Source organism: Rhinolophus sinicus, chromosome 5 (genome assembly GCF_057876585.1).
Source record: "Rhinolophus sinicus isolate RSI-liver-muscle chromosome 5, RSI-T2T, whole genome shotgun sequence".
NCBI classification, from domain to species: Eukaryota; Metazoa; Chordata; class Mammalia; order Chiroptera; family Rhinolophidae; genus Rhinolophus; species Rhinolophus sinicus.
In genome coordinates, this window is record NC_142505.1 from 88583364 (window position 1) to 88598207 (window position 14844).

General features: G+C 42.6%; 1 protein-coding gene across 9 annotated transcripts in view; it reads right to left on the bottom strand.

The window, feature by feature from the left end:
- Positions 1 to 14460, bottom strand: part of HTR4 (5-hydroxytryptamine receptor 4) — a 153590-nt gene extending 139130 nt beyond the window's left edge. For 2 of the 9 annotated variants that reach the window (XM_074313738.2, XM_019734364.3), the window contains exon 1: positions 14099 to 14399. The gene's annotated coding sequence lies outside the window, so the exon portion shown is untranslated. Of the gene's footprint in view, positions 1 to 13641; positions 13755 to 13876; positions 14071 to 14098 lie in introns of those variants that run through there. The other 7 variants (XM_019734367.3, XM_088798696.1, XM_074313739.2 and 4 more) reach the window with 6 other exon arrangements.
- Between the last annotated feature and the right edge of the window lie 384 nt (positions 14461 to 14844).

Here is a 14844-nt window from a genome sequence, read left to right on the forward strand (position 1 = left end):
TGTTTTGTTTTGTTTTTTCTTTAGTTTTGGCTGCATAATGGATATTCATGCATAACTGTGCATGAATTGACCACGTTTCTTTATAGAGTATGCCTACATGGGTTAAATTTCTACATCAAAGGGCATTATTTCAATACCTTTGTTTTGGACAAGTGTCAGTAGTAAGTAAAACATTATTTACCTAAATTGCCAAATTGAGGGTGGAAGTCTGACATATAGAAAGAGCACTGGACCAGGAATTACTGGGCCTGGGTTCACAGCCCCACCCTGTTAACTCAAGGTTTCTATTCTTACGCAGGTGTGGGGGAGGAAAAATAATTTTCCCTCTACCCTTATAAGCGCTTGGCTGAGAACCCCCTGTAATAAAAGACAGATAAACAGGAAAAAGACAAACAAGTTTAACAACATGTTTACCTCCTGTATACATGGGAGAGACCCAAGAAAACTGAGTAACTCTTCAAAATGCCCAAGCCACCACGTTAAAAATCATGTCCAGCTAAAGACAAAAGAAGATGGCAGGGGGCTAAGATAGTTAGGGGGAGTTACCAGGAAAAGCACAGCAAACAAGGGTAAGGTCGTTATGCAGATTAAGTCATTGCCTTCTCTACTGATAAGAGTTTCAAGAGTTTTAGAGTCATTCTTCTCTTCCTGGTACCAAGAGAGACAAATGGAGATTTCCCTTATAAATGTAGATGTTTCTTACAAAGCGTAATTTCTATGCAGTTTTCAGAGCTTTTCCTATGTCTGCTGTTTCTTAAGAATAATCAGCCTAAAATAACCCTTATGCCAAAGAGACATATTTTGGTTGCAAATTCTGCTCCCTTTCACAAGCTTGTTCACCAATCTGAGTCTCAATTTCTCCAACTGTAGAATGGACTGGGCTAGAGGGTGTTGGGCCGGGTAAACAAAGGCAGAAATTTCAATCACAGCTTCACAGAAGTTAAAGGAAATTTCAAAGAGCTGAGTTTCTCATCATTGGAGGCATTTAGGCAGCATGTGGGTAACTGTTTAAGGACGTCTATCTAAATGAGACGTGTGATTTTGGTGACTGCTGGGGATTCTTCCAATGCTAAAATTGGAGGACTGTGATAATCCATGTTATCTCTGCCTCCCATATTCCCAGAAAAAAAAGAAAAGGTTTTTGAATCATTTTATAATTTTAAAAAAGGATGAATGCTCAATTCACATATACTATTTCAAACAGGCACAATCACAGACATCTTGAGCAGGTGAGACAAAAATAAGAGCAATATAATGGGAAATCAAATAAGTCCAGATACTTATGAAGCATTAGGTATTCAAATGCTTCTCATAGGCCTCACTCATTACCTCATTGCTCTAACCCACTCCTGGCCACATGCATGAAAACACACAATCTCATCAGGATCAAACACACAAGCATCCCCAAATCCCCAAACCATCTTCTACATCCCATGGTGACCATGATTTCCTAATAAACTTCACTGGGAAAACAACTCTTGGATCACCTGAAAAATTACAACTGTGGAAATCCTCACTAAAAGGAAGAAAATAATTCATTCCTCTCCTTGGTTATTTACTTGGACTTTGTTTTCTAGAAAATATTTGGCAATTATAGAATGCTGTCTCAGCAATGTTTTTTGGTTTTCGTTTTTAACCTATGTGAAAAATGACATAAATGGAGCCATTTCGAAATGAAGTTGGAGCTGCCATTCTAGGGGAACTGCCATGGATGTCTTGATCCTTGAATCTTTAGACTGTAGACAAAAAGGAATACTATGAAAAGTAACCTCACAGGGTGATCTGATCATAAATTCCTAACTAAGTAGGTCATGGTGCGTAGTCACACCCGAGGCCTACAACTTCTTTACTAAAAGGCTTATCTTTGCCTTAAGCCAGCCCTGTCCATTGTTTCTGTGCATCTACTGTGTTTCCCCGAAAATAAGACCTAGCCGGACCATCATCTCTAATGCGTCTTTTGGAGCAAAAATTAATATAAGACCTGATATATTATATTATAGTATAGTATATTATTATACAGTGGTACCTCGGTTTTCGAGGAAACAAGATAGGTTAACACACCTCTGAAATATCTCTTTTCAGACCCCTCAGAAGAGAAACCATCCTCAAAAGAGCACATAATCTTGTAAATTCTCCTGCAATCTAATCCCACTGTGTTTCCTCCCACCTTCATGTAATCTTCCTTATATTATGTCCCTAATTCCAAATGCATAAACTAAGCTGCAAACTATCATTCTAAGTATTTTTCTCGTCTGTTGAGATCTTGCTTCCAGGCATAGCCTCTGTTTGGCTCAAGTACATTTTTTCAAAAAATTCTCTACAGTTTTGGACATTCTTACATCGACAAGACTGTTTGAACTGGACCAGATCCTTGGACTGGGCCAAACCAACATTGTCTTACAAACAATTGTTTATAAAACCAGCAGGAAAGTAGACATAAGGACTGATCATTAGGGACTCTCTCTATCTAAAAATAGAGCCAGTAACCAATAATGTATAGCAAGAATAGCTCAGTTTATCAGCATCGATAGGAATTCTTTCTTTTTTATGTTATTATTCCTCTTCTTTTCTACACCTTCACCCTGTAATTGGGACACTGTTTGGGTTTCTGCCTAAATCTGTGCTCCCCTAGTCGCAATTCTTTGATCCCAAGTAAACACTTGTTGCCTCTCATTTTGGCTTTTTAATTTTGGTTAATACCTTAATCAGTTAATACATACTCTTTAAAAGAATTATTCCCTGTAAATTACCCCAGAAAAAATCATATTATTTGTTTATTTATATAGACATCTAAATGGTAGTGTACAAGTGAAAATGTAAGCTGTAAGCCATTTAAAAAAGAAAAAAAGAGCCTGCGTTCCAGAAGCTGGACCTTCATTTGCCAAGTATCTCGTTCTAGGGGTGGTAGTCAAAATGCCATTTGTGCTAAATCATCTAGAAAGATTTAGTCCTGAATAAAAGCTTCTAGCCATTTTATTTCCATAAAATCCATATAGATGTCAATTCAGTTACACTTACGGGACAACCAGGCTGACATGTTCAATTAAGATGCAAAAATGGCTTTTAACTTTTTTCAAAATAACTAAGAAAATAGTCTTCCTGGGTCATATATATATACACACACAAACACACACACATACATATATATGTATATGTGTGTATACATATGTATATATATATACATATATATATACATACCTACATATATATGTGTGTATATATGTGTGTATATATATATATATATACATATAAATATATATATATATATATATATATATATATATATATATATATATATATATCTAGATATATATCTCAGCTAGGAAGTTAGCCCCTTTGTCAAAAAAAGAAGAAAAAAAAAACAGAAACAAAAAACCTGATATTTAAAACAGCCCTTACCCAATGAAAGAATATTAAACAGGCATAAACAGACATACCCAATCTATCCTCCAAAGAGTGTGACCTGGGTTGTGAGGTTACAAGAAACCAGATCCAGTGAAGTATGGCTCTGGATATTTCATGAAGGAAAAAAGAACATTCAGGGGGCATTTATTCATGTATTTACTTTTTTGATCACTTGATTAATGTCTGAGTCCGAATTTGGCAACAGGTTCTATGAGGAAAGAGACACAGTATGTGATCAGTATCTGTTAAATGACTAGCATGACATAACATGAAAGTTCTATTTGATAATGAGAGAAGGAATTAGCCTTGTTGTTGTGTCTCCAAAGGAGAGACGAGCGTAGGTCTGAAGAGTTTGAGATTCACTATGAGGTAGATGACCCCACAGCACAGCTGTCCAATTATTGACCTGTGTGCCGTGGCAAGCGACAATGTCCACCCCAGTGGGAGGCTCAAACAGAAGCCAGAAAACCATCAGACAGTCACGTTTGAGGGGAGGAAGCAAGTCTTGGATGATTCCGAGTTCAATGAAATCCAGGAATGCAATGAGAGCAGAACTAAATTCAGAGACTGTTTAGTTCTCAAGTTTAAACGTGCATAAAAACCACCCTGAGGCCTGTTAAAACACATCGGCTGGGCCCCACCCCCAAGGTTCTGATTCAGTAGGTCTAGAGTGGTGAATTTTCATTTCTAATAAGTTCCCAGGAATTGCTGATGCTGTTGGTGTGGGGACCACGCTTTAAGGTAAAACATCAATTTCCCAAGTGTGGTTCTCATGCCACTGAAGAAAGCACATGACATTGGGTTGTAGGTGGGGCGTTAGTGCTATCAGAGATGAAAAATGCCTTTTCTTTTCATTTTCTATTTTAATCACAATTATTTACGTTGAAGAAAGGGACTCACATAAGTGTTAGCTTATCTTTGAATCCTTCCTGGTATTTGTTAATCTCGCTTTTCATAATAAAGAACAGGTCTCGGGCTCACAGTCTTTTGTGAGAAACACTATTGTCTTACTGGGGTCTCCCCAAGAAGCAGATCTTAAGGAGAGGATTACATAAGTGCACACAGTTTATTTAGCTGGCTGACGGGTGATGATACAGGGAAGGGAATGAAAGGCAGCCAATGAGGAATGTGTGAAGCCACTGAAGCTTAATCCAGAAGGGAAGGGAAACGGTGTAAAACATACGGGCAGCATTATCGTGGACAAGTGGGGAGGGAATTGGGGTACTGATACTCCCACACTTATCATTCATTAATTAAGTGCTGTCCACAGGGCGACACAGATTCCCAAGCACCTCCAGCTAACTGTGCTTATGAGCAAAACAGTCAATTCCAGCAGAGTGAGGGCAGTCCCCTAAAGGCGTACAGAGATATGGTGAGGGGATCTGCAAGAAAATGGGAGGGACAGAGACAGTGTCTGCTCCCACTGCCGGAACTACAAGCTGAGACACTGTTTTGTGTGTGTTGCATTTGTTTGTGCAATTACCTTCTATTTCTTGCAGTTGGTACTGGTTTCCACTTACATTTTTGTTTCTTTGGAAAATAAAACAAATTTATTTAAGGAAAACTAATTGATCTAAAGAAAAGTGCTATGCAGATAATACTCCAGATGGCACGAGAAGGTGGCAAGAATTACAAAGGCAGTACTCAAAAGATTGGAGTTTGGGAAACACTGGCATAGTGGTTTAAAGCAGAGGTTGGCACATTTTTTATGCAAAAGACCATTTAGCAAATATTGTAGGCTTTTCGGAGCATAAGGTCATTATCACAACTACTCTAATTTGCTGTTGTAGTGTGCAAACAGGCACAGACAATATGTAAATGAATGAGCATGGCTGCTTTCCAATAAAATGTATTTATGGACACTGATTTGAATTTCATATCATTTTCACTTGTCACAAAATAATATTCTTTCGTTTTTTTTCAACAATTAAAATATGTAAAAACTCAGCTCCCAGGCCATACAAAAACCAGGCAGCTGATCAGATAGTTTGCCCGTCCCTGATTCAAAGCACAGCCTTGGAATCAGTCCTAGTTTTATCAAATACCAGTATGTCTTAGAACAAATTACGTAGTTTCTTAGCCTTAGTGGCCTCATCTGTATAATGGGGATAAGCATAATACTAACCTGAAAAGGTCATGGCAAAAAATAAATGAAATGAATAATTACAAAGCAGGTGTCCAGTGAGTTCACAATATAATGTTGGCCAGCTATCGTAACAAGGTGGTCTCCAGCGTGGCAGTGTCCCAGTCCTTGGAGGCTGGACATTTCCTACTCTGCTTCTCTACAAAGGCAGCAATACAGCTAGGGGCTGAGCTCCCCTACTCTTGGATGCGGTTACAGAAATTATTCCTCTTCTCTATAGGAGAGGCCCCTGAAAGCTGAGACTGAGAATGCCTAAAGGGTTTTGTCACCACTGATTTCACGGGCCTAGAATTGGGGGCAGGTCAAGCCAAATTTGCATTCTATCTAAACCGCTTTCACAATTAGTGTTTTGAACCTTGCAGCATTATGCTGCAGACAGCAGTGTTTCTCAAACATTAGAATACCTAAAAATCACTTGCAAAACTGCAGATTTGGGTGCCTCCCTCGAAGCCTCTCTCAATCAGTAGGTCCAGGTATCTGCATTTTAACAAAGAAATGTCCCAGTGATTCTGGTAGAGATCGTTCATGGAGAGCAGTTTGGGAAACACTGTGAGAATGGAGCACAACCCACACAGGTGAGCACATCCTTCTGAAATCCTCTTGGACAGTTTTTCCATATCTGTTTAAATGCTTCATTGGCTGAAAGACCTGGATTACAGTCTTTTCTGTGCATGCTAAGGGGAAAAAGTCTCTGCCAGCATTCTACCTCTTCTGTCCTCACTCTTCTCTTTCTTCTGAGCCTCCTGGATTAGGAAACAGTTTATACAGAACTCTCTGTCTCAGAGATCATGTGCTGATTATCAGACCCAATTAAGCATCCCCATGCAATCTTGAAGGACACGGACTATTTACAGCTTAGATGGAAATTCTGGAGCAGAATCTGCATCTTTCCTGGATTAATAAGATGTCACCTCCCAAAAGACTGCTGTCCAAAATCTCCTTCCAACAGTTCCCAAACAAACCCCTCAGGAAAAAGATAAAACTATACCCGTACATTTTAGAGGGACCCATGTAACAAAGAAGAGAAGAATCCCGGAGAGGAAACAGGAGAGGAATAATGACACATTTCTATAACTGATATTTGTTGAACACATACTAAGTACCAAACTTACCACATGTGTTACCTCATTTCATCTTCACATCACGCTATGGAGTATTGCAATTGTCCCCACTTCACAAACGAAGAAACTGAGGCACAGAAAGGAGACACCATGCAAAGCCACTGTCATGCGGGGTCTGTGGTCCCCCTCCCCTCACAAGAACGCAGGACATGGTGAGGCCAAAAAGGAGCACCCACGGAGCCATGGGTAGGAGAGTCATACCACCATATTCTCGATGGCGGCTGGTCGAGACACAAACGCAAACATCCACCAGTACCCCATGGGGGGGGGTCTTCCTGCAACCCAGTCTCGCTGGCGGCCGGGCGAGACACAGGAGGTAGGATCAACATGATCCGCAACCCACCGTCTGCTTCTCTGCCAACCAACCAACTCCCTTGCCTACTGCAATCTGCGCTTGTCTGCTAGCCAACCAACCAGCCCTTCACCAACTACAATCCGCACTTGCTAGTTCAGTCGCAGCAGTTATATCAGTGGCTAATGGCTAACTGGCTACAGCTGATGACCAACTAGTCACAGCTGATGACCATCTACTACCTGAGCCAGCACCTTTCCATATGAGGCCGAGAGCCTAGAAACTGCTCTCTGGGGCTCTGTCCCCACAGCCACACTGCAGTGTTTTCAGATCCCAGACCCTTAACTTAGTAGTTAAGTTAGCTCATAAAGGATCCATATCTCAATAGTCCCCCATCTCAACTTTTCCAGCACAATTTTATTAACTAGATATTTATGGAGCTCCTTAAAGCCTACAGAATGTCTGCTGGCACTTGAAAGAGGATACGTTTTTTACCAAGGCACGACTTTCCTTTCAGCACCATGTGACTCTGAGTTCCTCATTTCGCTTCTATAAGCCCCAGGTCTCCAGCTGCTCAATGTGGTTAAGCTAGCCAGCCCACCTGTCTTGCAGATTTGCTACTACTCATAAAGTTCAAATAAGGTAACATATGGGAAGTCCTGTAAACATTGTAAAAAGTTATCTGAAATAGTAATTTCCCAGCTTGTCATTTCCAGAAATTCCTTTTAAATGTTGATAAGGAAGAAAGAGTATATTAGTTTTGCAAAATGATCTATGCCAAAAATCAGATTTTCCGGATATCTAGGAAGGTTGTAAAGTGCCAAATCTGAAGGTCTTTGCAGAGCAAGGGAAACACTGTTTCTGCTTGAAAAATGAACTATTTATCATGGATCAAGGTAATGGAAATTTCAGGAGCTTGAGAATCAGACCTCCTGGTGCTGGTCATTACCCTGCCACTGACTGACCTTGAATGAATCTTTCTCTCTCCCCTTCCAGGAGGTACAATGCTACTTGGTGGCTAAAAGTGATTTGGGGAATCAGACTGCCAGTGTTAAATGCCAGCTCCATCACCTATCTCCTCAGGAGGTGGTGACCTTGGGCAAGTCAGGTCAACTGACTTGGTTGCAGTTTCCCAATTATAAAAACGAGAATAAGAAACAGAAACATACTTTGAAATCATCCCCAAAATGGAATGATGAGTGGAGAGGTGGATAGATAGAAATATGGTAAAGAAAGTTAGTAAAATATTAATTGTAGAACAAGTCAGAGTAGTGTGAGGTGAGCCAGAGACCTGACATGAATGAGCAGAATGAGAAGCCAGGCCACATGACATAGAATCCAAGTGGACAGAGAGGAACCAGGATGCAGCCATATACGTATCAGAAACCAAGAGGTACCGTATGCATGAATGGAAACAGCAGGACCCTATGCAGGAATGCCAAACATGGTGGTGGTGATGATGGGGTGACCCTGAAAAGAAAACAGATGTTTCTCGATCAAACATCCTTTTGGTAGGAGAAAAGCACTGGATTTGGAGTCAAACCTGAAATCAAATCCTGTCTCTGACATACTAGTTTTGTGACAACAGAAGACATTCATTCGACTGTCCACTAGACCACCTGTATTGGAAATATCTACAACTACAAAAGCGAGCCCCGTGGCGACTATGCTTCTGCTCTGACCTCTTGGTCATAAATAATTGGGCCAATCAGATTTTCTTTCTTGAGAATTTGAACAGAGAAACAACACCCTCTTGGGAATGTGTCACATTAATGGCAGAGTAATGGGGAAAAGATCGTGAACTCCTGGCACTGAGTTCTCTGGAGATGACCTGGTTCCCATCCATCCTGTGGTACAGTTCCTTGAATCCATGACAAAAGCCACATTATTGTTCCAATAAATTCCAATTTTTGCTTATACAAGCCAGTATTGACTTCCATTATGCATAAGCAAAAATATATACTTACTAATACAATTAGTCCTCTAACTAATACAAGAATTTTGTTAAAGTTTCCAGGCCTTGGTTTCCTCATCTATAAATGTGAGAAACATCCCTTTTCTCGGGGTGTTTATTTGATATAAAAATCAAAAAAGACCATAGCACATAGCAAATATTCAATGAACATCACTTAAATTGGATGTCAGTTTCAGAACCTCTAGATCTTTCTGAGCAAGTGCTTGGAGTCCCTCTGTTTAGGTGGAAGACATGTGCTCACACGAAAAAGAAACAGATGCTGACAGTCAAGAAGGAAGAGGTTGACTGCGAAATTGGGTTTTAAAAGAAACTTTTTCTGATTAAGGTTTTAAAAGTTTAACATAAATTTTCTGACTTGAGTTTTTGTTGGGTTTCTTCATGGTGCTAATACTGATTTGAAAGAGAAAGAACTACAAAGCACCTACACAGGAAACAAAAGCTGGATGGACAGGTAACATACCATTCTTAATCTCAGAGGAACAAGTCAGAATGTATCTGGCAGTAAACAAGATATTAAAGGACTTTTTATTCGGATTTTCCTGTGAGTAATGAGGGATTTTATCTTCCAAATTGAAGTAGCAGTGGGGGTGGGTGGAGGTAGGGACCATGAAAAGATCTAAGATCAGAATTAATCCAACTTAGAAGTACCACGGCTGAAAAAAGGCTGAGGCTTTTCTGAAATTCAAAATGAGAGGCAAAGCTTAGATGCTTCGTGAGAGATGTCCACTAGTCCTTAGCAGTTACTATTCTTTCCATCTTGATCTAGCCATTGATTTTCATAAATCCAAATAATTTTATCTTAGAAATACATTTTAAAAAAACAAAAACTCAGGTGGATGGGTTGTGAGCTTTACTTAGTTATTTAGGTCTTAACCACGTGGTTCTCACATTGTGGTCCCTGGACCAACAGCATCCGTATCACCTGGGAACCTGTTAGAAATACACATTCTCAGACCCCAACCCAGAAGCACTGAATCAGGAACTCTGGAGGTAGGGAACAGCAGCATGCATTCTAACAGGTCCTATAGATGATTCTGATGCTTTCCAAAGTTTGAGAACTACTCTCCTCTTAACCAAACTCTAAGACTCGCTAAACCAAGGCTCTACTATCTATTCACAGGCAGCAATCAGACCTGCGGATGTGTTGATATAGGGTCTTTCAGGAAATAGTCAACTTTCTGAAGGCTTGCCTTGAATTTTCAAGCTCAATAGTAACTGGTAAGGTTGTCATTCTTACCCTAGCAATAAACCTACTTGACAGTCATTTACATTGCCCTTCCATTTCTCTGTCCAAAGGTGGACCACTTTCTACTGCGTCTGTAGTATAAAAACAGCGCGCAGAATAGAAGAATGAAAAGGGCAGGACAAGAATATGTAAAGGGGGAACTGATAAAAATGTGGCAACTTTCATTTTGGTGATAGAAGAGACATCTCAAGTTTAGATGACGGGCAAGGCTTAATGGAAAAAGAAATGTCTCATTCATTGTTTGCTCCTTTTAGCCATCCTTCCTTTCCCCTGAGCCCCTCTCCCCCAATTTACCCAACCCAGCCACCACTGCTCTCACCCTGCATTTATGCCCTGGGGCTATTTCTGAATAACATGAATAACAAAGAGATTGGAGAAGACACAAAAGAGAGAAAGCCCATGATTTCATCTGGACACAACTGCCAACCTCACATCTCTAGCCTTTCTAGAAGCAGACTTGGTTCTACAATTGACCTAGAGGACGTTTCAGATCATTTCCACCCTGTAACATCAAGATGCATTTATGGAAGGCAGTTTCATGTGGGGCTTCAGAATACAGACTCTGGGGTCAGACAACACACCCACCAAGTCCAGCTCTAACACATCACAGCTGAGAGAACATGAGCGTGTCACTCCATCTAAGATTGAGTTAGCTCATCTCTAAAATGGGGGGAATAAAAGCATCTCTCTCATAGGATTCTTAATGGAGATTAAATGAGCGTTGAGAACCATGCCTGGCACATATCAAGGGGTGGAGCAATGCGAGCTATCAGGATTATTATTATGTTGTCTCTGAAATGCTTCTCAGCCTTCAGCAGCATCTTGAGCATTTCCAGACATAGCAACAAGGCGATGAGAAACCAGGAGGCATAAAGGTAAATGTGTGAGGGTGGCCAAGTGGGAAGGGGGTGGAAAAGCAGCTAGCAACACAGCAATTCATCCATGTATTAATATACTTCGTTGTAAGGTATTTCTGTACAAGGCTACAATACTTGTGTTTGAATTACACGTACAACAGTCGTTTTCAACAGGGGTTGGGGCAGGGCAACTTTGTCCCCCAAAGGGACATTTGACAATGTCTGGAGACATTTTTGGTTGTCACAACTGGCGCTTGCTACTGACATCTAATGGGTGCCAGCGGTGCTGTTAAACATCGTATGATGCACAGGACAATCCCTCACAACAAAAAAGTACCTAGCCCCAAATGTCAAGGCTACAGAGGTTTGAGTAGTCTGAATTATAATGTTGGGTGACGTTATCTCAATAAGACTTGACACATTTTTTCAATTCTCAAACAGGTAATGGTAAGGAAGATTCTGAAGTTGATGGGAAAGTGAGAATGGGTGACCTGTAAGACTCCTTCAACTCTAAGGCATAGTATATGCACTTGACCCTCCACCACAAACTTAGGTCAACAGTGCAGTTCACCCTTTTCCCCTTTGCCTATTTCCTTTCCTTAAAGAAAAACTGAATTTTTTAAAAAGATGGTTAGATATCAGAAGGTAATGCTAAACCATTAGGAGAAATGTCTCTTGCTAAAACAAAGAACACGAATGACAATTAGATAATTTTAAAGCTGGAAGAAACCTTAGAAACGATTTAGCAGCTAGGTTTTAGTTGAAATTTTTCATCACATTTCACAAATGAAGAAATAGATTTAGAAAGGCCAAGACATTTGATCTAGATCATATAATGCTACAACCATCAGAAGGTCTAGGTTCTTCAAAAAAAAACATTTCACTTATTAGTCAAACAGTCATAATATCAAGGGTCTCCTTGACATTGGCTTTGCTTTTTTTTTTTTTTTATTTCCCCAATGATCACAGTCTATATCTGTTCCTATTTCCAGAAATCCCTGAATATGGGTTTCTCCCGATAAGGTAGTGACAGTAGGAAGGAAAAAAACAAAACATAAAAACAAAAAAATTAGACTCAAGAGGTATTGAAGGAAAGCTAATAAAACCTGCCTATTAAGCTGTGATCACTACTAATGAAGGAAGAGAAGAAATAAAAAGATGACTTCAGTTTCCAGCCAAGTAACTCAGAACATGGTGGTGGTTCATAAACAAATGGGAAAATCAGGAGGTGATTTAGGGTAGCAGGTTGCTTAGGTTGGGTTTCAGGTGTTCTTTGGGGAAAGAGATGAGGGGATGAACAGGGCCAGGGAGGTCTTGGAGAACTCAAGTGGAAGAAAACACATTTAAGTTGTTGGCCACTGTGGCCCATAGAGGGACCAGCTTCAGGAGTAAAATCCAGTTAACTCAGAAGAACCAAAAGCACCACTGTTCTCTGCACCCAGGGACCTCCGCCTGCTCAGTGGGGGCTGGGTTGGGCAGTCCCTAAAGCTCCAGCTAGCTCTGTTGTGCTCCAGTTAAATGATGACCTGCTCAGCTGTATAATAATAATTATAATAAAGATGTTTCCCAAGGGGGGAAATGATGCAAACACAAGAGAGAATTTAGGGTCAGGGTGCATGGGAAAAATAAAGATAAGATTAAAAATGACTTATCTTTAGAGAATGCTGCAAATCCTCTGCTCTTTACTAATTTTTTCCACACTCATCACTACCTAGGTGAGAGCTGCTCCTCAGAATTCCACGAGTTTTGTCCCGTCCTGACTTTTCCTGTGATTCTAGGGCACCGCATCAATCACCAGTGTCCTTTTCCTTTACTACGTGTGCTCACCAGCAGCTCCCAGCAACTTCTCCCTCATCATTGATGGCGAAGTTCGACACAGGAGACCAGGAAAATACCACCCACCGCCCCCCAGAGTTACCCACACAGTTTTATGACTCGGGCTGTCCACCCAGCAATATCAATACAAGGAGGGCAAACCTGCCTCAGTGTTGTTCCATCAAAAGTCACCTTTGGTTCATGCCAAATCTGTACCCTAAGAAACATTTTTTGTTCATTTTAACGGGCCAAATGGAAAACCAAGCCAACATTTTTTCTTAACACTGAACTCTAGAAAGATGAGCTGATGCCCATGACTTCGCCACCTCTGCCAGCCACCACTTCCCTGTATCAACAGCACAGTGCCACACACTGGGTAGCAAGCTGAGAGGAAATGCATCTTAAATTGGGATTGGGATTCTGTGGAAGACAACTGCAGGGCGCTAGTACTGGCAGTGACCGTGAACGCTTCATGCAGCACAACGTACTCACACACTCACGGTCACTCACACACACAGCCAGCTAGACACTCGGACGTGCATATCTTGTGTCACACACACAGACACAGAACCCTCTCTCCTTACACATCCAGGACCATCCACGCAATCCACACACGTATCTGGTTACACACAGATTATAGATGCACAACCTATGTTCCTCTCTTTCATTCTCTCCCTCTCCCTCTCTCTCATTTACACACACACACACACACACACACACACACCCTTACAGACACAATCTCCTATAGTCAGTGACCACACAAGCAGTTTCACAAGTACTTACGTACACTAGTGCAGGGCACTGGCCCCAACCCTACAGTGGTCCCACGCTGGAGACGTGTCCTACACAACCAGCCAGCCCACCTACCCCGAGTCGCCGCGCAGCCCATCTCTGCGGCAAAGCTCAGGCTCTGGACCAGAGTCCCCAAGCCCCTCGCCGGGTCGTGGCCCCGCCCCCGCTGCGTCCCCACCCGCACACGTGGGCTCCGGGGCTCCTGACCTCCGCGCACCCACCGCACCTACCCGCTGCCTGAGAGGGATCCAGGCGCCCTGGATGACTGGAGCGGCCACCTCTAGCCGTGGAGCCGAGCTTCTGCCGCCGCCGCTGCCGCTGCGCTCCCAGCCACTGCCTGCGCCCTCCCCGCCGCCCCCTCGGGTGCCGGCTCCAGCCCCCGCGCTAGGAGGCCGGCAGGCTCCAGGCGTGGGCCCCGGGCTACCGGCGGCAGGACCCCTGCCCAGGCTCACCTGAGCGTGCCGCACATCGTCCTCCGCCGTAGCTGGCCGAGCTGGGCTCCACGGGCTCAGCAGCCCTAGCCCCCGTGGTTCCCCTGCCTCCCTCACCGGGCGTCGGGGACAGCCGGGGCACGGCACAGGCGGCCCCACGCACAGGGGAGTGGGCGCAGAGGCGGGCGGAAACGACCTCACCCCTCAGGGCTGGCCAGCATCCGCCTTCCCTGGCGGGAACGCTGCCCTGGGCTCACTGGCGGCTCCTGGGTGACCTTGGGCAAGTTGGTTAACCTCTCTGAGTGCTTATTTCCTTTACTGAAAGATAATAAATAATGAAAGCTGAAAGCGCTTGTGGTGCCTGTGCCAAGGGAAAATCCTACCCCTGTATGGCTTACTTCCTTATGCCTCTGACTAGCAGGGCAGGGTTAGTTTGGGAGCAGGGTTCAGAGTGGTCCCTTAGAAGGTGCCCATGTTTTCCAGAGGCAATGTTTCATTTGCCTCAAGCCTTCATAAGTGCTCCTGCCAATATTCGTTAGTCCACTATTGGCTTCCCAGATGTGAAGGTAGCGTTTCTCTCAGCTCTGTCCACTTGCGAACTTGAGCATGGGATTAGACTGGAGCCAAGCCTCAGTGCTCCTATCTGTAAAATGGGGACCATAAAGTCACAGTTGTGTTGAGACCAAATCTCCTGCCTGTGTGTCACAGTAGTGCTTGTATCTCTGTGAGGAACTGTGACAGAGTGCAAAACAGTTTTCCTCAACACA